Source organism: Lepidochelys kempii, chromosome 13 (genome assembly GCF_965140265.1).
Source record: "Lepidochelys kempii isolate rLepKem1 chromosome 13, rLepKem1.hap2, whole genome shotgun sequence".
In the NCBI taxonomy this organism is placed as follows: Eukaryota; Metazoa; Chordata; order Testudines; family Cheloniidae; genus Lepidochelys; species Lepidochelys kempii.
In genome coordinates, this window is record NC_133268.1 from 22813191 (window position 1) to 22840215 (window position 27025).

Sequence of the window (27025 nt, forward strand, 5' to 3'; positions counted from 1 at the left end):
TAGACTGTTTCTCCCAAGTGCTCATGCAACAGTCCAAGTCACTGAAGATAACAAATGATGTCTTTGCACATTGAGGGCTTTCCTCCTGCAAACACTGAAACGGGCTGAAGCGGTTGGAGGCGCACCTTGCATATTTCTGCAGCAGCAATCACATCTTCAAGGCCGGGGAAGCTGCTGGGGTCGAGGTGGCCTGAGCCAGCAATCAGCAACATCGTCAGGTGGCGGGGCCTAAAAAAAGTTCGTAGTTCGCGAGCTCGCTGTGTCTTAAGATAGCGGAGGGAATTCGTCGCTTTACGTGAAGAATGTTACTTCTGCAGTAAGGCTAGTTTTGCACGATCTGCTTTCCCTGCAGGTTTCATTGAATTGTGCTTTTTTTTTTTTTTTTAAACCCAAAGCAACAACCGCAATCCAACCCCTGTTCCAAGCTTCTCCCCTGGTCTCTCTTAACAAACGTATTTTCCTCGCAGCCAGGCGGAGAAAGGGGAAGCACCATACTTCAAGCAGGCGATGGAGAGCACCCGCCCCTACCCAGGCTTCTCCTCCCTCCTTTACGCGAATCGCGCCTCGAGCTCGCTCTGCCCGACTCCACCCCCTTCTCCCTGCAGCCCGGCTCCTTTCAAACCCGCCCAAGCCCCTCCTCTCCTGCCCGGGGCCAGCAATTAGAAGCCCGCGGAGGAGCCCGGCCGGACCCGCGGATTCTCGCGCCGCTGGTTCGCTCCATCCCCACGCAGGGCTGCGGGCCAGGCTCCCCGCCGAGGCAGAGCAGGTAGGAGGAGGGACCCCTGGAGGAGCGATGTTCCCAGCCGCTGCTGGGCCCTAAGGGTCCCCGAGAGGGGAGCGCAGCTGCAGGGGCCTTTGGCGGGGCTCGGGCGGGAGGCTGAGCCCCTCGCCGGGGCATTGCAAGCGAGGCGGGGACGCTCTGGGCGCCGGGGGTTGCTCCCGCTGCCGAGAGGACCTAGGGGTGAGAGATTTGCCTTGTCCCCGTGGCTAGAACGTGACCGAGGGTGGGTGACCCTCTGGTTGACAGCCCCCAGTAATGATTGGGGGTGTCCGGGCTTTGCAACACCCGAAAATCCCCAGGATGAGCCTGGCTCCCCACCCCATGGTACAGCCTTGTTCTGTGCAGGGCTGCAGCGCTGGCTGGGGACTGGCAATGGTGCGGACAAGTGTGTGTATGAGACATCTAGGCGTGGGGATGCTTTAGTCCAACTGTTACAGGCGAGTAAACAGTTGTGGGAACAGTGGGATAGAGGACACCTTCTTCCCCCCCCTTTTTTTTTTCCTTTCTCCCCTTCGCACCAGGCTTGCATATTTATAGGATCTGTCTAATCGGTCGTGTTAATGGTGCTGGGTAAGTGGCGGTGTGGTGCAGCTGGACCGTTACACTGCTGCATTCCCTGCAAATTCAGCTTCTCTTGTCATGCCGGCGAGCGAGCGCTGCTCCTGTTTGCTCTGAAGCCCCCTGGTGTTAGCGGAATGTTCGCCAGCGGGAAGAGCGTTTCCGGGCCTGGGCATACAGCGTGTGTGTACCCACGCGTGTGTTAGCATGAGCAAGGATCCTGCAGTTGGATTCTTGCCCAAAGCCCCTGGCACCCACGTGGAGAGCCCTTCACTCGAGGTCGTTTGCGTGGCTCTAAATGCAGCATCTGTGCTTAAGTTAGTAAGTCTTGCTTTGGGTTATGGTAAGATAGTAACTTCCTGGAGTTGCCAAAGTAACACCACTGTGATTTATTTTTAGTGATCTTGGCAAAGCATGTTTATAAGGAATGGGTGGATAAGTTATTGCTGGCTAACGGGCTCCTGAAATATTATCTTATAGTTGGGTATTCATATCTGCTGCATTGGATTGCTATTTTCTGTTTTTTAAGGTTGGCGGGCAAATAAATTTGGTTTTTGTTTGTTTTTCCTGGTAACTGAATCAAAGATGTGCAGAAATACCTGAATATAATGATGTGCCACCACCTGGCTCTGCTAGAAAGAAATGAGAGGCTATTTAGGCTCAGGCTTGGATTTGAAGCTTATTTTCGTAAGATTTTTGGCTGCATTCAAACCAGGCCCAGAGAATTGGCCCTTCTGGTTTTGGATTTAGCCAAGAACCAAAACTGTTGGCATGAAGACTCCAATCTGAACCCTTCTCCCTGTGAAACATCAAGAGTCTTGATATTCTGGCTTTGGCCCAGCTGCATTTCCTATTGGAAGTGAAGTATTGTGACTCCATCTTAGCAGTTGTTTTCTCTCTCTTTCCAAGTATTGCATTTAATTCTTAATTTTTTCCTTCCAGGCTAATAATTCCAGTGCCTGCCTCTGCTACTGCCTGTAGCTTTGCCAAACAGTTACACTGTATTGATGCAAGTGTCATGATTCTTTCCAGTTTCACTGCTTCCCACAGGTTCCTGAATAGTAGTAGTGAATCTCAGTGTCGTCATAATTTTACTCTGTTGCTGCATGCAAGAGTTACTTTATAAGCAGAAGCAGAGAAACTGCTGCTATCTGTGTGCAGACTCAGGAACTGATGCAGAACCGCTTCTGATCTGGAAGGTTATTTCTGCATTCACGAGGATTAGAAACATTTTTTAAAAATAAAAGCTGGCAACATTTTTGGCTTGAGCTCCATTATAGAATCATAGAATATCAGGGTTGGAAGGGACCTCAGGAGGTCACCTAATCCAACCCCCTGCTCAAAGCTGGACTAATCCCCAACATTACTCAACAGGATACTCTATTCACCTGTGGCAAGTCAGTGGATTGTATTTAAGCCCTTTGTATTGCTACACTTAGGATGTTCTCCAAACTGAAAAGTTTGAATCTGTTCAGTCTACCTTTTGGGGATCAGTTTGGAGTAAAGGTTAGTATATGGTGGTGTATGAGATGAAGGATGCACTTGAGGCTCAAGCACAGGACTAGGAATTGGGAGATGTGGATTGTGTTCCTATCTCTACCACAAGTGCTCTGTGTGACCTTGGACAAGTCACTTAAGCTCTCTGTGCCTTGGTTTTCTTATCTGCAAAACTGCCACTTCATGGGCATGTTATGATGCTTAATTCATGTTTGTGAAGTGTTTTGGGATTCTCTTCTAGAAGGTACTATTGGTTTTGGGATGACCAGATGTTTAAAGGTATCTTTGGAGCTTAAGTAACTGGAAAAATTGGAAAATGGTCTCCTGGATCACTCTACTTCTAACAAGGAAGAAATTAAAATGGCCTAATACACAGTGCATGTGTGGGGAGGAGGAATATGAATGGATTGTATAAGTAATTTTTGTTTGTTCTTATAAAAGCTAAGATGGTATTTTGCATAGGAATATTGTGATCTGACTTAACACGAGGTGCTTTTATATATATATATATATATATATATATATATATATATAATATAGTAGAGCAGAGCACTCATAAAAGCTGAGAAATCTGGTAGTATCACTTTATAACCCATTGAATTAAGATGGAGGCTGATTAATTCTAATCTTAAAAAGTGTCTTGTAATTTAGATCCTTTAATTTTTGGCTACTTTACTTAACACTTTTAAGGAACTTGGTTCTCAAACTTCAGAGCATCTGCTTTGTGAAAACCAGATCCTTTTAAGGTGTCTCAAGTCTGACACCCAAATCACTGGTCAATTTGAAAATTTTAGGCAGTGCCTTTACGTAAGGATTCTCCGCCTTTGAAAACAATAGCATGCAATTATTTTTGTGGCTTGCTTTTAAAAAAACCCTCAAACCCCCTCCTACTCTCGTATCAGTTGGCCTTTTAAGAGGCATAACTTGCTGCTAGAAGCATATTCTATTGCCAGTTGCATCTTCCATCATTTGTATCAGTGGAAAACTTTGCTATTCTTTTGCTAACTGGCTTCTTCACAGCTAAAATCCTCAAGGACACCCCAGTGTGCTTATAACTTCTGTTTTTTTTTAATGAAACAACTAGGGCTGTCAAGTGATTAAAAATTAATTGTGATTAATTGCTCTGTTAAACAATATTAGAATACCATTTATTTAAATATTTTTGGTGTTTTCTACATTTAAAAATATATTGATTTCAGTTACAACACAGAATATAAAGTGTACAGTGCTCGCTTTGTATTTATTTTTGATTACAAATATTTGCACTGTAAAAAACCAAAATAAATAGTATTTTTCAATTCACCTTATACAAGTACTGTAGTGCAATCTCTTTATCATGAAAGTTGGATTTACAAATGTAAAATTATGTAAAAAAATAACTGTATTCAAAAATAAAACAATGTAAAACTTGAGAGCCTACAAGTCCAATCAGTCCTATTTCTTGTTCAGCCAATTGCTCAGACAAACAAGTTTTACATTTGCAGCAGATAATGCTGCCTGCTTCTAGTTTACAGCGTGACCTGAAGGTGAGAACAGGCATTCGCATGTTGCAGTGGGCACCACAAGATATTTACATGCCAAATGCACTAAATATTGATATTCCCTTCATGCTTCATCCACCATTCCAGAGGACATGTCTCCATGCTGATGTCAGGTTCTGTTCGATAACAATCCAAAACAGTGTGGACCGAAGCATGTTCTTTTTCCTAATCTGAGTCAGAAAGCACAAGCAAAAGGTTGATTTTTCTCTTTTGGTGGCTTAGGTTCTATAGTTTCTGCGTTGAACTAATACTCTTTTAAGACTTCTGAAATCATGCTCCACACCTCATCCCTCTCAGATTTTGGTAGGCACTTCAGATCCTTAAACCTTGGGTCGAGTGCTGTAGCTATCTTTAGAAATCTCACATTGGTACCTTCTTTGTGTTTCATCAAATCTGCAGTGAAAATGTTCTTAAAATGAACAACATGTGCTGAATCATCATCCAAGACTGGTATAACATGAAATATATGGCAGAATGTGGGTAAAACAGAGCCAGAGACCTACAGTTCTCCCCCAAGGAGTTCAGTCACAAATTTAATGAACACATTTTTTTAACAAGTGTTGTCAGCATGAAAGCATGTCCTCTGGAATAGTGGCCAAAGTATGAAGAAGCAAATGAATGTTTAGCATATCTTGAACGTAAATACCTTGCAGTGCTGGCTACAAAAGTCCAGTGCGAATTTCTGTTCTCACTTTCTGGGGACATGGTAAATAAGAAGTGGGCAGCATTATCTCCTGTAAATGTAAACAAACTTGTTTGTCTTGGTGATTGGCTGAATGAGAAGGACTGAATGTAGGCTCTAAAATTTCACATTGTTTTGTTTTTGAGTGCAGTTATGTAACAAAAAAAAATCTACCTTTGTAAGTTGCATTTTCACGATAAAGAGATTGCACTATAATACTTGTGTGAAGTGAACTGAAAAATACTATTTCTTTTGTTTATCATTTTTACAGTGCAAATATTTGAAATAAAAATAATATAAGTGAGCACTGTACACTTCATATTCTGTTGTAATTGAAATCAATATATTTGAAAATCTAGAAAAATGTCCAGAAATATTTAATAAATTTCAATTGGTATTCTATTGTTTAACAGTGTTCTTAAAACTGCAATTAATCGTGATTAATTTTTTAAATCATGATTAATTTTTTGAGTTAATCACATGAGTTAACTGCAATTAATCGACAGTCCTAGAAACATCATAATCTCCATTTGAGTTGTGTGGTAACTGTCACTGTGCTATGCATGTGTCTGTATATAGAATATAATATATGCTTATTATGCAAAGAAAACCCAAACTTCGCATCCTTGAAGGGCAACTTTGTTTCAACTTACTTTAGGATTGGAATGAATTCTTTAAAGTCTTTACCTGCTGAGATTAGTGATGTACACGGTTAACCAAAGTTAACTGTTAACCCCGGCAGCCCAGCGTCGGGCCGGCAGGAGTGGCCCTAGCCCCCACTGGGCTGGAGTGGGCCCCCGGCCCTGCCAGCAGGACCCCAACCCCGACCGTGCTGACTGGACCCTAGCCCACAGCCTCCACCATGCCAGCCCCCCCACCAGCTACCTGGGTTAATGATTAACCGGTTAAACAAAATAATTTTAATCATTTAACTGGTTAACTTTTAAAACCGATATTTACATCCCTAGCTGAGACTGCAAACTTGTTGAGGCTCTTAGTACCCTCAACTCAAAGTGAAGGAGTGTGCATCCTCCTCAAACATGCATAGTTTACTGAGGATCGTTACACCATCCAGAGCGACCACTGTTGAAGGGGGGTACAGCTCAGCATTTTACATGCTCAGGTTCAGTCTTGCTCCATTTTTTGAGTCCAGTGGAAACAATATGTTTCTTTGCTTAGCAATATTTTGAAATGCAAGATGGGTTTTCATCTCTTGCTCACAAGTTAATTTTCAGGTCCACAAGTCTTCATTGGCATGACAAATGAGGCAGGTTACAAGTGTTGCTAAAAGTGTGTGGTTTAGAAAAAATATAAGCAAACAAACACCCCCCACCCCCAATTCCCAACCTCTCAGCTATCTGGTATGTGTTGGAGGTAGGTATAACCTACTCAGGATATGGCTACACACTGTGTAACTTGACATCAGTGTTTGTTCCTGATCCTAGTGTCGGGGTGCGATGTAGCACAGTTGTTTGCATCCTTATCCTGAAGGAGTTGTGGAATAACTTCAGCTGCAAATGCTCGTGGTAACATCTGTGCTTAATGAAAAGCAACCATCATTATTAGGCTCTTTGGACCAGCCCATTTTCAGCTGTAAGTAGAAAAATTACACTCAAGACTTTCAGAGTAGCAGCCGTGTTAGTCTGTATTTGCAAAAAGAAAAGGAGTACTTGTGGCACCTTAGAAACTAACACATTTATTTGAGCTGTAGCTCACGAAAGCTTATGCTCAAATAAATTTGTCAGACTCTAAGGTGCCACAAGTCCTCCTTTTCTTTTTACTCAAGACTTTGGTATTACTCACTTTGCCACCAGGAGGTGCAGTGACAGCAGCACAGTTTACACTTTGGTCAGGAAGATTTTTGGCACAGTGACGCTTCGATTGTAAATCTTATTTTCCAGGTTTTTGATAGCTTGGATTAACTGGCGGGAGAAAATTGCAACAGGTTAAAACAGCAGACATGGATTCATGCTGGGAACAGTCTTATTTTGGCTAACCTAAAATCATAAATAATTGTTTGGTCTTTGTTAGATGTTTACTGTAAGCTGTACTGTGGCTTTTCTGTTTGGGGCAGATATAACTCGGAACAAAAGAATGCAAACATACAAAACCACACTGTTGTTCAGATTCACACTTTTTCTTTTTTAATTTTGAGATTGGAAAGGCCCAGTGCATGACCATAAATTCAGTGTATTATGGTTCCAAATGAAACTTGGGTCTCTTATTCAGCAAAGCACATATTTAATAGGGGTGAGATTATCCATCTTGCTCATAGCTCAAACATGTGCTTATGTGGTTGATTGAGTTGAAGTCCTAAAAATGATTTAGTAATGATATCCTGTATGAGCCATGTTACCAAAAATACCCTGATAAAGCTATATGATGGCACTTTTTAACTGTTTTAGTACGTTGTTTTTTTGGTTTTCTATGCTACTTGAAGAATTCATAGAATTTTTCTAAATAGATGTCTTTCACACACACCCAAAAGCAGAGAGATTTAAACTGATGTATTTTTTTAAAGTGACATCTACCTAGGATACTTTTTTTCCACATCATAGTATAGAAAACATATCTATCTTAAGTCTTTTTTGTAAGGATTTTGTATCCAAATTAACAACCACCTGAATTGTTCTAATCTGTCAGGAACATAAACATGGTTTAATTATTTTCTGTAATAGCCTTTGTTACGTTCATTTAATTTTCCCTTTTTACCATCAATATAGCTTCAAAAGAGAATAAGCTTTGTTAACCTAAAGCGATTTTTCTACTTAACAGAACCATTACACAGCACAGCAAGACTGCTAGTTAATTAAACCTGAGCAATATGAAGTATGGAAATTATCAATTAAGCTAATGAGTAATCTGTATATAGTAATATACTTCCTTTACAGTTCATAGATTATTTTAGGAATAATCTATGCACTTGACTTTTGTATTGAATTGTATGTGACTAAAGGCAGGTCATTACTGCATATTTGACAAACTGTAGCTGCAAAGTCCTTGGGGAAGAGCTGGTCCATGTTGCCTGAAATAGTATGAACATCTGAACCTGTAATCTACTGGGAGATCAATAATAAATCCTCATGAAGTTCCTTTCTTTCATTACATTGGCTTTCAGACTGGCAGGGTTATGGTGGATGCTTGAGAAGACAAAGGAAATTAAAAAGCTAGCATAGTTTACAGAAAAGTCCAATCCCCAGGGTAGGTTACTCTAAGAGTATGGAATGTTTTCAGTTTTTTTTAAATCTTCTGAAATTTTGTTCCATCAGTATAGGAGGAGTTCTCCCTCCAAGATAATTGTTTCCATCTGAATAGCATTTCCGTCAGCTATCCAGCACTGGAAGCTTTGGAATCAAGCAATGAGGCAGTTAAACTTGGATCTGCTTCATGGCAGTGGAGAACTGTCACTAAAGTAATCTTGGAAGACGTACATGTAACACATCTGTGAAGTGTGCTATGCATCCCCCTCTGTGGCTGGCTCACAGAGAAATAGCTGCCCTGCTGCTGCTGTAAGTTAATGGATTTAGTGCTTCACCTCCAGTTGGAAAGACCCATGTTTTGGTGTTGGGGGATCATTCTATGCACATCAGAAACATTCATGCAATAAGATGACTGTCAACCACAGTACTCAGCAATCTCTTCCCTCTCCTTCTTGACAAAATTCATGTCAAATTCCCCTAATCAAGGGAATTTTAGTTGCAGTGAAAACAACTCTTCTCATCCTATATGTTACAGGAATTTTTCTAGCATTGCCCCACGCTGTGCTGTGAAACAATTCTGTGGTGTCAAAGTCCAGCATGATGGATGTTTTTCTTGCTCAGATGGGAACTGTTCCTGACCTATGTGAACTCAACACCGAGACAAAGAGGAAATAAAATCTGGGCCATTAATTAACGAGATGGCAATGGCTATTTTCACTTCCCTTCTTGCTCTTGTTTCCTCAGTTCATCCTTAGCTTACTGTCTGTGTATTTCTTATGGAAAAGGCCTACAGAAACTAATGAGAGAGTAATTTCTATAAAACCCTGGAATTTAATGGTGGTACCTTTTCTATAGATTGTGGGGGGGGATGTATAGAATTATATAGCAGTCAAGGGAAGGTCCTCTTATGGATCAGTAACTGGTTAAAAGACAGGAAACAAAAGGTAGGAATAAATGGTCAGTTTTCACAATGGAGAGAGGTAAACAGTAGGGTACCCCAATGATCTGTACTAGGACCAGTGTTGTTCAGCATATTCATAAATGATCTGGAAAAGAGGGTGATCAGTGAAGTGGCGAAGTTTGCAAATGATACAAAATCATTCAAGATAGCTATGTCCTAAGCTGACTGTGTAGAGTTATAGAGGGATCTCACAAAACTGGGTGAGTGGGCAACAAAGTGGCAGATGAAATTTCAACGTTGATAAATGCAAAGAAATGTGTATTGGGGAAAAATAATCATAACTATGCATATATAATGATGGATTCTAGATTAACTGTTACCACTCAAGAAAGATCTTGGAGTCATTGTGGATAGTTCTCTGAAAACTTCAGCTCAATCTGCAGCAACAGATAGAAAGACTATTAGGAATGGGATAGAAAATAAGACTGAAATATAATAATGTCATTATATAAATCCATGGTGTGCCTTTAATAGTGTGTCCAGTTCTGGTCATCACATTTCAGAAAGGATATAGTGGAACTGGAAAAGCTTCAGAGAAGGGCAACAAAGACAATCAAGGGTGTGGAGCAGCTTCCATACAAGAGAAGACTGAAAAGATTAGGCCTGTTCATCTTAGAAAAGACAAAATTAAAGGGGGATCTGATAGAGGTCTATAAAATCATGACTGGTGTGATTGAACAGAGAAGTGTTATTTACCCAGTCCCACAACACTAAAAACAGGGGTCACCCGATGAAATGAATAGCCAGCAGGTTGAACACAAATGAGGAAATACTTTTTCACACAATGCACAATTAACCCATGGAACTCATTGTTATGGGATGTTGTGATGGCCAAAAATACCTAGTTCTATTTTGAACCAGTTATAATTTCATTGTCCATCAACAGCTATTAGACAAGATGGTCAGGGATGTAATCCCATGTTCCAGGCAACACTAAACCTCTGACTGTGAGAAACTGGGAGGAGAAGATGGGTGGATCTCTCCAAAATTGCCCTCTTCTGTACACCCAAAGTTCTGTTACTGGCCACTCTTGGAGGCAGCTTACTGGGCTAGACTGACCATTGGTCTGACACCATATAACAGTTCTTCTGTTCTTATACAGCTATGGTTTGTTACAACAGCACACTAAACAGGGATACGGAAAGAGAGAATGTTGGCTGAGGACATCTGGGCAAATCATACTCTTGAGAATGACCACAGAACCTTTAAGATCCATAAAAGACCCAATATATCAGGGGTGGGCAAACTACGGCCCAGCTGCATCCGGCTCTTCAGACGTTTTAATCTGGCCCTCAAGTTCCTGCCGGAAAGCGGGGCCTGGGGCTTGCCCTGCTCAACACGTGTCATGGCTCCGCGCGGGTCCTGGAAGCAGCAGCACGTCCCCCTTGGAGCTCTGAAAGTTGCTGCCGCCCCAAGCGCTGCCCCCACAGCTCCCATTGGCTGGCAGCCACGGTCAATGGGAGCTGCAAGGGCAGTGCCTGCGGACGGGGCAGCTCACAGAGCCGCCTAGCTGCGCCTCCGCTTAGGAGCCGGAGGGGGGACGTGCCACTGCTTCCAGGAGTTGGTTGAGGTAATTGCTGCCCGGAGCCTGCACCCCTGACCCACTCCAGCGCCCCAACCCCCTGCCCCAGCCCTGATCCCCCTCCCGTACCCTGAACTCCTTATTTCTGACCCCACCCCAGAGCCCACACCCCCAACCGGAGCCTGCACCCCCTCCTGCACCTCAACCCCCAATTTCATGAGCATTCATGACCTGCCATACAATTTCCATATCCAGATGTGGCCCTTGGTCCAAAATGTTTGCCCACCCCTGCAATATATCATTAATTTATCAATTTATTTTAAAACCTCTCCTACTGACACATCAGTGTGGGGCAATACTTCAGATTTGTTACCCCCATCAGAGCTAGTCTTTTTGGGCATCTCCCCCACCTCCTCTGCAGTGAAGACTGATGCAGAGAATTCACTTAGCTTCTCTGGAACGGCCTTGTCTTGGTTGAGTGCTTCTTTAGCACCTTTGTCATCGACTGGCCCCAGTGTCTGTTTGGCAGGTTTCCTGCTTCTGATGTACTTTAAAAAATTCTTCCTGTTAGCTTTTGTGTACTTAGCAAGGTGCTTCTCAAATTCTTTCTTGACTGCCTGCTTATACTTAACCTGTTAGAGTTTATTCTTGGTAGGTGTTGACTCAGTGGCCTCTATTACTCTACTGTTTAGCCATGGTGGCGTTCTTTTGTTCCTGTTTTCTTTTCTGATTTGGGATATACGCTTAGTCTGAGCCTTTATTATGATGTTTTTAAATAGTCCCCATTCTGCTTGCAGGCATGTAACCCTTGTGACAGGTCCTCTTAATTTCTGTCTCTAAAGACTTGTAATTTTTGTGTAGTTCCCCTTTTTAAAGATAATTGTTACTGTGGTGTGGGTGTTTTTAGTATTATTCCCTCTTCCAAGAATGTTAAATTTAATAACATTAGAGTCATTATTACCAAGTGGGTCAGCTATAGTTACCTCTTGGTCCAGATCCTGTGCTCCACTTGGGACGAAATCAAGAATTGCCTCTCCCTTTGTGGGTTCCAGGACTAGCTGCTCTAAGCAGTCATTTATGGTGTCTAGAAATTTTATCTCTGCATCACACCCTGAGGTGACGCATATCAGTCAATATGAGGATAGTTGAAATCAACCATTATTATTTCACTTTCTGCTTTAGTAGTCTCTCTAATGTCCCTTGGCATTTCACAATCATTGCCTCCATCCTGGTCGAGTGGCCAGTGCTATATTCTAACTGCCATATTATTTTTATTTAAACATGGAATACTATGGTAATCTGTGGGGATTGAACCCAAGACTAATGTAGGGCAAAAAATGGGTTATTTTGCTTAGAAAAATTCAAGTTTTCAGTGAAAAATCAAAAACTAGAATATTCTGTCTGAAAACAGAAGCATTTAGATTCCGAAATTCAGAAATGCCACTGCAGTGCCTCATGGGAGTTGTAGTTTGGATGCCTTGTCCTCCTTTTCTCCTCTACAGGATGGGCTCGCTGATTGGACTACATCTCCCAAGATGCACCAGTGTCTGTTTTGTGAAGGGAGATGGTGCATCATGGTGGTTGGATGGCCACAATGCCTCATGGGAGATGTAGTCCAATCAGGGAGCCCAGCTTATAGAAGAGAAAAGGACCATGAGGCGCTCAAACTACAACTCCCACAAGATACTGCAGTGGCATTTCTGAATTGAAATATTTCAGTTTTGAGGCATTCAGTTTTTTAACCTAAAAATGGAAATTTTCTGTGAAAAGCAGAAACTCTTTGCAAAACACTTAGTTTAGCTGAAAATCCCTGATTTCTCACAAAACAGTGTCAACCAGCCACACCCAGGACACTCTGCCTCAAAAGAACAAGCTGGTGCCAGTAGATCTAAATGATTAGCTATGTTTCAGTAAGAGGGTTCTATAGTTGTGGGACCTGCTGCACTTGTCTGTCTAGCCACTGCTCTCTGCTGCAAAGATGACGGTTTCACTGGTGCTGGGTGTACATAGTCTGTGAAACACTTGCAGATGAAAGATGCAACATAACCATCCACACTTGGATATTAATTTTTGTGATCTGAAAGAGTCTGTGGGTTCAAACAAGCAAATCTGTGTGAGACCATCCTTTCTGATATGTAGTATACTAGGTGTGTCTGTGGTTTCCCTAGGCCAATATAATATTGCAAATACCAGTTTGGTTCAGCCTGACAGTGAAATCAGAAGCATCCTGCTGACAGGTCTTGGTATGGGGAGCAAATTCTTTCCGATACAGAGGGTTTTTATTTTTGGCATGTCTGCATCTTTATGAAGTAAATGTAAATCCTCTAAGAATGGGGATGTGAGCCTTTTAAAATAGTAACGTTTGTTTCAGACACGGTGTTACTTACCAAAAACGTCCTTCTGTTGTTGTCATGCTAAAGAGTATGAGGAGCTTCGACCTAAGGGTCCTGATCTAGATTAATAGATTCTAAGGCCAGAAGGGACCACTGTGATCCTCTAGTCTGACCTCCTGTATAATACAGGCCAGAGAATTCCCCCAAAATAATTCCTAATGATATCTTTTTAGAATAACATTCAATCTTGATTTAAAAATTGTCAGCAATGGAATTCTTTTTAAATCGTTCCAGTGGTTAAGCACCCTCACAGTTTAAAATTTTTGCCTTCTTTCCAGTCTGAATTTGTCTAGCTTCAACTTCCAGCCATTGGCTTCTATTCTACTTTTCTCCGCTTGACTGAAGAGCCCAGTATAAATATTTGTTCCCCATTCTGATGCCTACTGAAATCAATGGACTGCCTCAAATGGCTGTGGATCAGGCCTTTATTGTGTAAGGTAACCAGGAGGCTTTTTGTTTTAACTTGTGTCCTGGGTGACCTTCCGTTCTGGGGGCTTCAGTATTCTCACGGGACCCATTGTCTGTGAAAATCTAGAATAGAGGTGGGCAAACTACGGCCCGCGGGACCGTCCTGCTCGGCCCCTGAGCTCCCTGCCAGAGAGGCTAGCACCCAGCCCCTCCCCTACTGTCCCCGCAGCCACGCTGCCATGCGCGCTCTGAGCAGCATGGTAAGGGGGCCGGGGCGTTGGATAAGGAGTAGGGGGTCCCGGGGGGAAGTCAGGGGATGGGGAGCAGGGGGCAGTTGGATGGGGTGGAGGTTCTGGGGGGGGCAGGGGATGGGGAATGGGCGGGGGGGGGGCGTTGGATAAGTGTGGGAGTCCCAGGGGGCCTGTCAGGGGCAGGGGTGTGGATAGGGGACAGGGTGTGGATAGGGGACAGGGTGGAGTCCTGGGGGGGCAGTTAGAGGTGGGGGGGTCACGGGAGGGGGCAGTTAGGGGACAAGGAGCGGGGGGGGTTGGATGGGTTCTGAGGGGGGGCAGTCAGGGGGCAGGAAGTGGGAGGGGTTGGATAGGGGGCAGGGGCCAGGCTGTTTGGGGAGGCACAGCCTTCCCTACCTGGCCCTCCATACAGTTTTGCCACCCCATTGTGGCCCCAATGTTTGCCCACCCCTGATCTAGAGTGTCTTCCAGTTCCCTCTCCCCACCCCAGACTCTGAAAATCAGGCCATAAGGATATGTCTACACTGCTATAAAAAACCTGCAGCACCAAGTCTCAGAGCCCAGGTCAATTAGCTTAGGCTTGCGGGGCTAAAAATTTCAGTGTAGACATTTAGGCTCAGGCTGGGGCCCAGGCTCTGAGACACGCGCCCTCACCCCGCCCCTTCTCCCCGTGAGGTTTTGGAGTCTGGCCACCAGCCCAAGCCCAAATGTCTACACAGCAATTTTTAGCCCCAAAGCCTAAGCCCCATGAACCTGAGTCAACTGGCCTGGGCTAGCTGTGGCCATGCTGGGGGTCTTTCGCAGTGAAGATGTACCATAAGTGACTGGCTTTAAGCCACCAAGAAGTTAGTGGCAGAGCAAGAACAGAATTCCACTTAATTCCAACCCGCCTTCACCTCATATTCAGTATTTAGTCATTAAACCATGAGATCTTCTAGGGAGAAACTAACAAGACAACTTTATGCAGAAGAATCGGGGAAGGATGCCTTTCACCTCACTTGGAAAAGCTATTACATGCCAGCCACAAGGTTCCCAGTCCAAGTGCCATGTCATGAGATTGGGGATAGATGGCTGTGCAGTTTGAGTAATATCTGTATTGAATTAATGGGAATTAGCGAACAAGCCTGCCATGAGGGCATTGCCGTGTGGCAAGGAAAAAGATCAGTTTTTTATTTGCTGATGGCCTTGAAATGTCTTGAGTTACAAACATGATCCTCCATCCACATGTGCCCATGGAGTATTCGTCTTGTATGTAACTGTACACTGTAGCCTAATTTTGTTCTTCAGACTGACATTTAAAAAAAAAAAGTAGTAAATGTACTAGTGTCTGAGCAAACCTGGAACATAATTTCTGCATTGTAAAAGTTGAAATATGGCTTTGTGGCACTGTACAGGTTAATTTTCTGAGGTAGAGGGTGGATCGTTATACATAGCGCTGTGAAGAAGCTGTCTATTAGCTATTCGAGATCTTGTTTAGAGCGGCGAGAAGCTGATTTGTAATGCTCCCTAGTGAATAGGGATCAGTTTATTCCAAGCACCACTAGTTGGATAGCAGATGGCCACTGTATAAGGGAATTGGAAGGATATCCTTTTTGGGCAACAAATAATCAAACACGCTGATGAAGGTTGTTTTTCTCCGCTAAGGTAAATCTCAGACAATGTTAACGTTTGAAATCCCAGCTAGCACAAGTGGAAGGAAATCCTTGCCTGCCTTGTGGTGGAAGGTAAGCATGAGATTGCTGTGTATACATCCCTGCAGCTGATCTGAAACGCAGCTGCTTGGCTAAAGCTCCGTAATCTCTGGACTTGCTCCAGTTTGTGCACACGAGTGTTAAAAACAAGGAAGTAATGGTAACCACTCTGTTTCAAAGGCAGCATTTCCTCTGTAACTAGCCGGAGAGGTAGGTGACTTTTGGGAGCAGTAGAGGAGATACTTGATGCCTTTAATTCAAGAGTCTGAGGGCTCAATTCATTGGTTCCACCAGGCTCCTTTCTGCCAAAGTAATGGAGCTATAAAGTGGTCAGATTCCAGCACAGGGAGATGGTGTAAGCAGCTCTATGCCAGCCCAAGCTCAGGGGGTATATTGGGAGACAGTGTGGGTGCTTGGGCTTCTGGCTTCTAGAACAGCCCCTAGTCTGGAGCTAGGTACAGCTCGGGTATACCTCAATGCTGATCTTAACCTGTACCAAGAGCCTAACCAATCCTCAGCATAGAAGAGGCTCAAGAGTGGTATTAGTGTCACCTGAGTGCGACTTCCCCACCCCCCTATTTGATGTAATGGAGTTCTCCTGACTTTGAACAGTACAGTAACATTGTCCAATATAAATGTGACAGAACCAAACACATTCTGATCTGCAGCAGGAACGAGAACTTCTCTGATTTTTGGTTTAGTGTGTTACAACTCTGGGTTTTGTTTTCTAACCTCAGTGAAAGCAGAAGGTCCGTGGCATGGATCTTTGCTGTGGTACTTTCTGTTAATTGCAAAACTACTTCCTGCAAAGAATTGTAAAACAAAACTGGAGCCAAACCCTGCGTTGGTACTAGAATGCTTAGCAGAATCTCCAGCAGCTTGGTTTGAGAGAGATAATTTTAGCTTTTCAGACCTGAAACATGACTCTCAAGTTCTAGCCTGAAAGCAGGTGGAAAAAAAGATGCAAAACTAGCATCACATTGAACTCTCATTTCACTCATTTTGGATTTGTCTACACATCCCTCTGCTCTCAGGCAGGTTAGGAGCCAGGGACAGGAGTGATTGAGTGTCTGAGTTTGCATAGAAGTCATGGGTGGAATGGAGTTTCTACTAACGCACACGTCCTATGACCCTTTGCCTTTAAACCCTTTGGTGGAATGTCCCTCCATTGGTCTGACATTCAGAGGGCTAGCAAGGTGTGACTTACTGATTTTGGAGGAGACCAGATCAGAGTGTAGAAACTGTACCTAGTGGTCTTCTGGCCACAGTTTTCCCAGCACATGGCTTGATGAATTTTGTAAAGCATCCTTCACTACATGTGAGCTGTGCAGAGCAGGGCCCACATCTTCAGTGTACAGCACCTAGAGTAATGATTGTGATTGGAGCCTCTGAATGCTACCACAATGTAAATATGAAATAATAACGAAGGGCCTGATTCTCTTTTCACTTACCCTAGTGTGACTCTGTTGACTTCAATTCTGTTCTTATGTCAGTAGTAATAGAATTGGGCCTGAAGTATTAAAACAGATCCAGAACATAACACTTCTACTTATGTCAGATTAATATAAAATATGTGTATGCAATAAGGAAGTGCCAGGGAGATGCTTCACTAGAGGATTTTTAAGGGGGGGGGCAACAAACTCAACTTTTTGTTCCCTAAACTATTTTTAAATTGAGCCACATAAAACTCCCCAAGAACTTTCTTCCCCTCAATGGTAGAAAGAAATGGACTTGTATTAAAGCTGTTTGTTTAAAAAAAAAAAAAAAAAAGGGGGGGGGGGCATTGAGCAATCAAGCCTTTCCCACTTTGTGTGTCTAGATATTCTGTAACTTGGTGTGCGTGTGTGTGTGTGTGTGTTGGATGGTTCATAATCTGCAGAAATCATTGTAAGTTGTTTGTTATGGTTGGATGAATGGTTGCTCATGGTTACATTTTGTAACCCTTGAATCAGGATTTAGAATCTTGAAAACATTTGACAGGGCAGTTGATGGGTCACAACAAGACATGATGCTCAAGAGATACCACTCTGTACACTAGGACTTGCACACACAACTTCCCAAAACTACTGTCCAGGCTCAAGTGCCCACCAGTGGTTGTTTGCACCACCAAATGGCAGTCATTGCGGTAGGCTCTTCTTAAGTAGCATTTATATTTAGTTGGGGGCAGGTTGTCTGAGGGTGAAGCAAAATTGGGTGTTTTTCTGCTGTGTAAGTGGTGTGGAGTGGTGGATGCGTAGCTGTGGGCAGAAGTACTTCTGTATACCGTGGAGTGCTGTGAGTAGCATGGGTTTTAGGGGGACCGAAAGGATGAGGCTTGAGGATTCTTTGTTCCTGTACCTGGTGCATTTGGGGATTGTTGAAACACTGTAGGGGAGGTGCTTCAGCACTTTAGCTGAGAAGAGAGGTTCTGGATAAAACTAAACAGGAGGCATTGCATTGCAGGGTAGACTTCGGAGGGCTGGCTGAACTGGTGTGGCTATAGTGCTTGTGATTTCCCATCTGCACCATGGAGGAATGGCTGTAGAGTACAGACATCTATCTGGGACCTGAGCTAAAGGCATTACCCCTGGTGTTATAAGCAACACATGTAAAACCATTGGGACAAATTTTGTTTGCGGATGTATGGTGAAGTACAGGTGTTGAAAGCTAAAAATACTCTAGTCAATGGCTGGCTGCACTGTCTTATTTTGTCTACTGTAGGATTTGTAATGTCTTCCGATTTTTTTTAATAAATTGGCACCAAGAGTGATCTGAATGGATACATTAGTCTTGTAGAAGATATTTTCAATCCATGTGAATTTCTAGGGCTCAATATATGGAAATATGACCAAATTCATAAAGCTCTCCAATAGCCTTTGTAGGTGTCACATGCACAGCACCACTGTCTCTAATAACTATGGACCACATCCTGCAAACATTTATTACTGTAAGCAGTCCCTTTGTCTTCAATTAATGTTGTCTTCTGACACACTAGTAAGGGAGAGATTATTTCTGCTGCTACAGTTTCTGTGCAGCACTGTGCTGGTGTACAGGAATTGGGCTGAATTCCCATGTAAGCGTGGCTCCTGGCCAGTCCTAGTGTACGGGAATGTGCTAGGGGTGAGGTGGTGGGCAGAAGGGGCCTGTAGGGGGCACGAGGGAGTGGAGTCCTAGCACAAAGCTCTGTTGCCATGCTGAACAGCAGAATTATGCTGGGGCCGCACCAGTTCTCAACTAATCCCAGAATCCCAGGGGCACAACAATGGCTTAAAGCCACCTTTATGCTGTCTCTTCCACACCCAGCTGTGCCTGAGTGTGCTGCACTTCCAGTAGGAGAGCACACAATCACACCCTTAGTGTCCGAAGGAGTGCACCCTAGATCTGTTTACAAATCATTTGAGTAAACGTGTTATGCAACTAAATCACTCATTGCTGGTAAAATAAATACTTGAACTACTTAAAGTCACTAGTGCAGAAGAACTTGAGGTTTTACTAAACTCCAGTACATACTAAAAAAGCTTTTTGGCAATGAAAAAAAAAAAAGAGAACTTTGCTATTACTAGTACATGATATGGTACTTTGCCAGAAGAAAAACATTAATAAGGAGGATCAAACAAAACACTGGTAACATTAAACATGACCAAAGAATTGCTTCTCCAAGGCTACTCTTTGTATACTTGGCATGTAAGTAATGAGTGCAGTCCTACAGCAGAAATGAGCATCCAGTTGCAGTCAATGCAGCAGGCAAGGAAAGGGAAGACTTTGTAAGGTAAAGGAAACACCACTTGGCTGCTGGAGGAGACATCTGTGAACGTAGATAAAAAGATTTGTAACCTTTGAGCTCAACACAAAGTTCACAATAACATTTGAACACAATAAAACATCCGAATTGAGTCACGCACATGTGGGGAAAATATCAATTGTGAAGGACATGCTTTGCTGCTTAGAACTGATGGATTATAACACTTACTAGAGCTGACCTGAAGTTCAGATAGTACAATTATGATGGCATGCAGGATTTGTGAACTAAGAAACCAAATCACTGTTATAGCATATCTATCTGTGTAATGGATGTGTGCTCATTTAAACTTAATCTAGAGATACCTGAAATTCAGGGTGTGTGTGTGTGGGGGGGGGGGCAGGGGGCTTAGGGGGAGGGGGAAAAACTGTAAAATGATGCCAAACTGTATGAAATGGAATTCTGTCCCCTTGTCCATCTCTAGTACTTCATACAATGTCTTTGATCAGAGAATCTTAAACAAATTAAGCTGCAAAACACCACTGTCAAGCAAGTAAGTATTATTTCCATATTGCACACTGGGTATAAACTGAAGTCTAGGAAGTTTAAGTAACTTTGCAAGACAACACAGCAAGTCAGCAACAGAACAAGGAGTTGTGGCTTCCAGTTCCTTGCTCTAACCTGTAGATATGTGAGGGATGCAGGATGATGCATGTTATGTGATGGTGGACAGGAAGTAAAGATATGTGGGTTCTAGTCCAGCCAGTACCACTGACCACCTTCTGTGTTAGCCTTGAGCAATCATTTCACCTCTCTGTATCAGTTTTCCAGTAAATTGGGGATAATAGTACTTGCTCTCATTGTAAAACAATTTGAGATTTATTGATGAAAATAGCTGATCAGATATTACTATTATTTCATCTCTCTTTAAGATCTTCACTTCACTTCACAAATTAAATTCTGTATTTCCTCACTTCACCTACGCAATGTGCCCATCTTGGCTTTCATTAAGATCAATGTAATTCCATTTATCGTTTGCCCTAAAATATCTTGGAAAAATTAAACTAGAATTTCCACTGAGGGTTTTTCTGGATTGTTGAGGTAGGATTATAAAGAGGCTTAGTTATTACTAAGTGATTTGTATCTGATGTCCTCTTTCATAGCCCCCTCATGAAACTGGTAGCTGTATTGTGAAAACCACTGTTGCGTTCTTATTGCAAGTACCGAGAGCGAGCTTGTTCCAGCTGTCATTCTAGCAGCTTTTTTGTGCATGATGCAAGGATCTGTCTTTTTTAATTTTTTTGAAGATCTAGTGTGGGGTAAACTGAGGCAACCAAGTTGTCTTTAACGGTAGAGTTTTCAAAGGAAAAAGGTCAACACGCTAAATATGATATTGTCCTATGTATGTCCTAAATTGCTACTGACATTGATGGCAAATGAGGAAAATGACTGACTGTAAATCCCAGTCACATGACATTTTCCATAAGAAAAGGATTGTATGACTAAGAAAACAATTGAATTCCTCCTTAGGGGCCTGCTCTCCATCCCACTGGATGGATGGCAAAGATCTTGTGGAGTGGAAGCAGGCTGCAAGTTTAGACCTGTAGCCCATGCTAAACCAATGCAACAGTAATTATGCCTTTGAGTACAAACATTGGCTGATATCACTTGGAAAGGGGTTCCTCAGCAAGCTTCTAATTTGCAAGCAGAGGACAAGTGATGCAGTTAATCAGGAAGCCGAAGTAAATAGACTTCTTTTCTGGGGTGAGACTAGTGGGCGTCAGTGTCCTGGTGAAACTGAGAGTATTATCCAGAGACAAAAGTGCCCCCAGCTCCTCTGAATTGGAAACGAAACTCTCCCTTGCTTTTGCCGCACAATATGTCCTTTTAAAGTAAATGCTGTTCTTCTGCAGTGAAGAACAGAGCAAAGGCTCTCAGAGGGCAACCTGTGGGGGTGGCTGGCGAGGGAGTTAAACTGATACACACAGACAGCTTTATCTCTATTTCAGTAGAGAGGACCCCGTTGGCAATGTTAGCAGATGAATGTATTTCTCTCTCGTTTGGCGTTCCTGTCATACTTTGCTTAGCAAAGAGAGGCTGGCTGGTATCCAAAACCACAAACCAGTGCAGCAGCATTTGCTTCAAAAAACAAACTAGAGAGAAAAATAAAACACAGCCTGTGTCCAAAAATACTGAGAGCGGGAGGTTACCTTGGCCATGATGATGTGTGGGTGCTTGCTTGGGAGCTAATGTTCTATGGGCACAGAGAGAAACAACATTGCTCTTGAGAAGTGAATTCAATTTATATGATCTCTTTGTGCATTATTACAAAGCAGAATGCTGGCATTCCGGAGAGTGGCCTGTTCTACCTTCCAAACCAGCGGCTGGTTTGGAGCAAATGAACAAGCTGCAAGCTGTTTTGAATTCCAGAAGGGATTTTGGCACCTAGATACATTTTGTCTTTAAAAATGCAAAAGGGGGCAAGATTGAAGAAGGTGCAATACGCTGAGTTTGCACGAAGCAGCATTTGCTTTTTTTTTTTTTTTTTTTTAAATATCCTGACTTCAAAGTTTGCTAGTTCTTGTGTCTGGGCACGGCTCGCAATGGGACATCTCACGATAGTCTTGTTGAAAGATTCAGCCCTCCTCCCTGTGATTAGATTCTCTCTCTCTCTAATCCCTGCCTGAATATTATTTCAAATAAAATACAGGCATTAGTTGCCGCTTGGCGAGTTCATTTTGGACAATACACAACCTTGGGAACCCGAGAGCAACTGATCCCACGTTCAGGCAAAAAACGGTGAAGCTGCATGTGCAGCTGTGCTCCTTCATAGTGGTCGTGCTTCGTTCTTATCGAATGGTAAACCCCCTGGGATGTTTGGAAAATGCATTTACTCACAGTAAGTTGAGCTCACGGTGACCATCCAGCTGTTGTGGAGATCCTTGTAATTATGGGGCAGGAAATAAACAAGATGACTGCCTTAAATTTCTGTGGTTTATGCTGAAAAGCAGGGCAGCAGGAGAAGAAATAGTGTGTCCATGTATAGCATTGCCTGCCCTACAGCTCCATCCATCTGGGTACCCCAAGTGTCTCAAGTCTTATAGCGAGTGTCTCCTTTAACTTCTTCCCGGGGGGGGGGAGGGAGGGAGTGAAATTAGTGTTTGGAATGTGCTGAGTTGAGAGCTGGAGTCTGATCTCTGCAGGCTCTTTATCCATGGAAATGAGTAGGTGGCAGCCAAGAGTAGTGCAAGCTATCAACATCACACTGTGCCAGTGGGTCCTAAACCTGGTGTGGAGGGGGTGAGCTCTAGGGAGAGGGGGTAGCTTGGTCAGTTCCTGGCTGATCTGCAGAGATGAGCAGTTATGTTGGGGTATTTTGTGATGTGGACTCTTGTCCAGTTCACATTGGACTGAGGCTACTGCACGGAAATTGGATATTCATTCATTATGGTAAGGGGATGAACTTAGAGGATGGAAGGTGCTCTGACCAATTGCCAACCCCATCCTTGTATTCTGTCTTCAGAAGTTAAAGGCAGCATTTCATGTCATCTGGTGGTGGGTTGCAAGGGCCACCATTTTTTTTTATTCCTAAAGCTACCTGACCGACTACTAAAATGTATTTAGCATGCTAGACTGGTGGCTCTCATTCCACTCTGCCATCGGGTTTGTATCTGTCTTAAAGGTACAGCTGGAAGGATATAACCTGATACAAGATATTGTACGCCATTAACTTCTTTACTGTTCTTATTTCCCTACGGGGCCGAGTGAGGTGTGTGTTCAACAGCTAGGTAAACAAAGTCATAACCTGAAATCTATTTAAGAGCTGCAGTTTTTTACGGTCTTTGAAAAATGCCCTGGAGGCAGAAACTTGTGCAACTAGGTTAGTAAATAACTTCATTCATCAAAGCAATAGTGTCTTTTATGTATTAGAGCTTCCGTCTATTGTTACAGCTTTTCCTTGGGCAGTGGAAATGTTTTGGGTGGTTTTAAATCTCATTATTTACAGTAGTGACGAGACATACATTTGTTTAGATAAACTTTATTGTAGAGCTGCTTACAACTGAACAGAGAGCTTTGGCCCGAGTGTGAAATGATGTAATTAATGGGGTCCAAAAATGTTGGTTGCAGAAATGCATTCTCTTAAATGGCGTATGAAAAATGCAGGAATAATGAAATTGGTGCTGTTTCCTAACCTCTGTTTTGCAAGTGTTCTGGTTCCCAGAATGGATGACTGAAATAGGACAGTAACTAACTTGGAGTAGAAACTTCCAAGCAAATGTACATTTGTGCACAAGTTAATCAATTTTTGGTGGCCTGAACTGTCACCAATAATGAATGCTCCATACAAACAGGACTGAATCAAATTCAGGGTGCAGAATGTTTTAAAATAAATGTACAAAGGTGGGTCTGAACTACTCACATCAGAATTTAAATAGATCTAGTGGCAAAACAGCATAGTGAATGATACAGCATCCCAATACAAGGTATGGGGGCCGGAAGTGCATGACTCAGTGGATTTTTGGTGTAGTATGAGAAAAGACATTTGGGGAAAAAAAATTTTTTTAGGTTCTGATAATTATAACGTTTCTATGTAACATCCCCTCCCAGTACAGCTGCCCCCACCTTAGCATCTAGGATACATACTCTCTTCTACTTACATACACCCTCACCCCTTTGGGTGCCCTGCCCCCGAACCCTATTGTATTTGGAAAGTTGCCTCTGATTAAGAAAGAGAAATATAGGTTGCAATTCTACTCTAGGCAGGAGCAATCATGGAAAGCTTTAACTCAAAAGGAGAATGTTTGACAAAGGTCTGAGTAAGTCAACGTGGGTGGGTTATAAATGAAAAGGTTCTTCAAGGTTCACTATAGTTCTCAAGCCTGATGACTGCTATGTTAGGGCCCAAGGTACTTTTATAACTGAAATATCATTGATGTTGTATGCTAAATCTGTGTACAAAATTTGAAACTCTGGGCTGTTGTGTACGGATTTTCTGCCTTCTTCTCCTCCCCCCCTCCCCCCACGTCTTCACTATTAACTCTTCAGTTCTCATGTGCCGCTTTAGAGGCACACAGGGGAACAGCAGAAGTGGTGAGATAATTGGTCAGCTAATGCTGAGACCATTTGGGAATGCAGAGCCTGCTTGGCAGTGCCTCTTCCTGCCCTCTTCTCCATTTCCCCATCCTGCAAGTTTTCTTTTCCCCTCTGTCCACCTCTCATGGTATGCAATCTATTCCTGCTTTGTGCAGGCAGCTCCCAGCTTCTGCTCTACTTTCAACTGAACAGCACAGCTGCAACTGCTGATAGTGTGTTGAATGGACAGAAGTAACTCTGGGTTCCACTGCTTGTCTGTAGCTCTCACTGCATCCACCCCGTTTTCCCCAGCTGCTAGTGTATTCCCTGACCATCATTCCTTTTTTATTTTAAAGAAAGATATTCAATTACAAGATTAAAGTTTATTTGCATGAAAACAGAATCTGCACTGCTTTTCTGAGTCATCTGCTCCTGTTGTTTATTCTCACTTGAAGTTCTGATTCTCTGTTTGTCACATAACACGTAGGTGCTTTAAAGCAGATTATGAATCCACAAATGGAGGATTATGCCCTCTGATTTACAGTCTTAGGCTGGGATCAGATTGGGTCTTATATGTGCCATTGAGCAGGCTCTCACCTGTGCAGTATTTGGATTGAATCCTCCGACTTAAAAGCCAGGTGGCTGCATGATGTAAAGTAATGTTGAGAATTCACTGAAGGTGATGCTTTCCCCTCTGAGTCATCACTGAACCGATGCCCTAGCAAAACATGGGGCTGCATGAGGTGCCTTTTTCCAGGTAAGATGTAAAACCAAGATCCTGACTCTTGGAGGAGCTGTAGAACCACAAACTTGGGAGCTCTATAGGGTCCAAAAATCTCTGTAGCTGCTTTATTGTTACTGGTTGGTTACCATTAAATAAATCTCACTGTTACTTTACACTACCCCAAGCCACAACAATGCCTCTGTAGCTAGAGCCATGCAAATCTGCGGATATCTGCTTTATATCTGTGGATATCCTCACCTGCATGTTTGCAGATTGTGGATTGGATGCGGGTACAAATTTGGTATCCGCACAGGGCTCTATCTGTAGCATCATTCTGAGAACAAGCAGAGACTCGGATAATCTTATCCATCCATCACACAGGCTCATCTCATTGGGGACTACAAAAACTATAATTACTTAATCTCAATAAGGATGTGTGGATGGATAGATAGTGTAGCTTGAGGTTTCTCCTGATCTCTGATGAGGAGCAGGGGGAAGAGCTAAAATTACTTGGATGACTTAATGTTGTCTTACATACCTAGCATTAATGGGCACTCTGTAAAATGTAAAGAGTGCTTTCTAACCTTCATGCTTTTTGAGCAAAGGACCTCATTCTCTTATGGGATTTCAGCTGACGTGACAGACTTTCACCCTTCACTCCAGGTAAACACTGTCTTTCGCTTGGGAGCATATATGAAGTCTGAATGGCTAAAATGCACTCTACAATATCTGTTTCTGCTGTCACTTCTAGCGGGTTGTCTTCACTGCAGAGTTTACTGGAGTGGTGCCCTTAACTTGACTCACATGCCCACGCATACTCTTAACTGAAATATGGTGGTGATTTTTGACTCAAGTTGGCTGGCCCAAACAGTGGTATAGGCTACTGCTCAAGTTAGCGCAGCCCATTAGCTTCTAACATGACTAACCAGCAGTGTGGCTGCAGGCTAACACCACGTACCCAGAAAGGTGTTGCAACATCTGAAACTGTTCTTGCAGAGCTCATCCTGCAGGAGCAAAATTCTCACAGGAATGTAGCTACAGAGATCTTGGGGGTTGCACATGAGCTTACCCGGAGGCTTCAGCCCTGTGGGGCATGTGCAGTCTGCTTGACTGAACCTCCTGGTTATCTGAACCTCTTACAGCGCCCCTCAGGCCTCCCCCCAACCCCGCACTCCCCTAGCGAAATGAGGGCTTACTGGTGTTGGCCAACTTGTCTGAAAACATTTTGTGCGCATTGGCAAGCCACTAAGCAGCAACTCATGTTTTGACGATGGAGTCACCTATATTGTTAACAGCCGAATCCCGGTGCTGGGTTGTTGTAGTGACTCATTCAAATGCTCTCAGAAGCCAGAAATGAATTCTTGTTTTTTCCTTTTGGCTGCGTCTTTTTTTCCATCTGGAAGATGCATGACTGAGGATGCGCGTGAGGGGCCTGGTTCTGAACCCAATTAGGCTTTATACCTATGTAATCCCACTGACTTCACTGGAGAGATTCCTGATTCTCAGTGGTGTGAGATCAGAGTCAGAACAGTGGAGTTGCACCTGGAGCACAAGCTTAGCAGGTGGTGTGACTTTCTGTCCTTTTTTTGGAAAGAGTTTCATGCGAATTATCCCTCGCAGATGCCAGTAAGTCACCAACTTTAATGCAAAAAGGAATGAATACGGGGTAGGCTCAGTACTTTCACCCAGTTGGCCCCATACAAGATATGGAGCAACTCTGAGTTGCATACATGTACCCCTGTTGTTAAACTCAGTTTTGAAATATTGTGCCCAAGCTGGTCTGCTCCCAGGAATTAAGTTACATAAACAAATTGAAACATGTTCCTGTTTCAGTCCATCCTATATACTCTAAACGCTTCCATTTTGTAGCTTACCTGATTGAACGATCGTCTTGTATAGTCACTGTCCGTTTTAAAAACCCAGGACTGTGAATCTAGTTTGTATTATTATTATTGGGTATCCCGCAGACAACTTGTATTATCGGAAAACCTGTTTGGCAAAGGCAAGACATGTTGAGGCTGCCTA

General features: G+C 43.1%; 1 protein-coding gene across 3 annotated transcripts in view; it reads left to right on the top strand.

Annotated features, from left to right (window-relative positions):
- Window positions 1–678: 678 nt before the first annotated feature.
- Window positions 679–27025, top strand: part of ARHGAP40 (Rho GTPase activating protein 40) — a 74739-nt gene continuing 48392 nt past the window's right edge. For 2 of the 3 annotated variants that reach the window (XM_073309761.1, XM_073309759.1), the window contains exon 1: window positions 679–766. The gene's annotated coding sequence lies outside the window, so the exon portion shown is untranslated. Of the gene's footprint in view, window positions 767–1578; window positions 1661–27025 lie in introns of those variants that run through there. The other variant, XM_073309760.1, reaches the window with a different exon arrangement.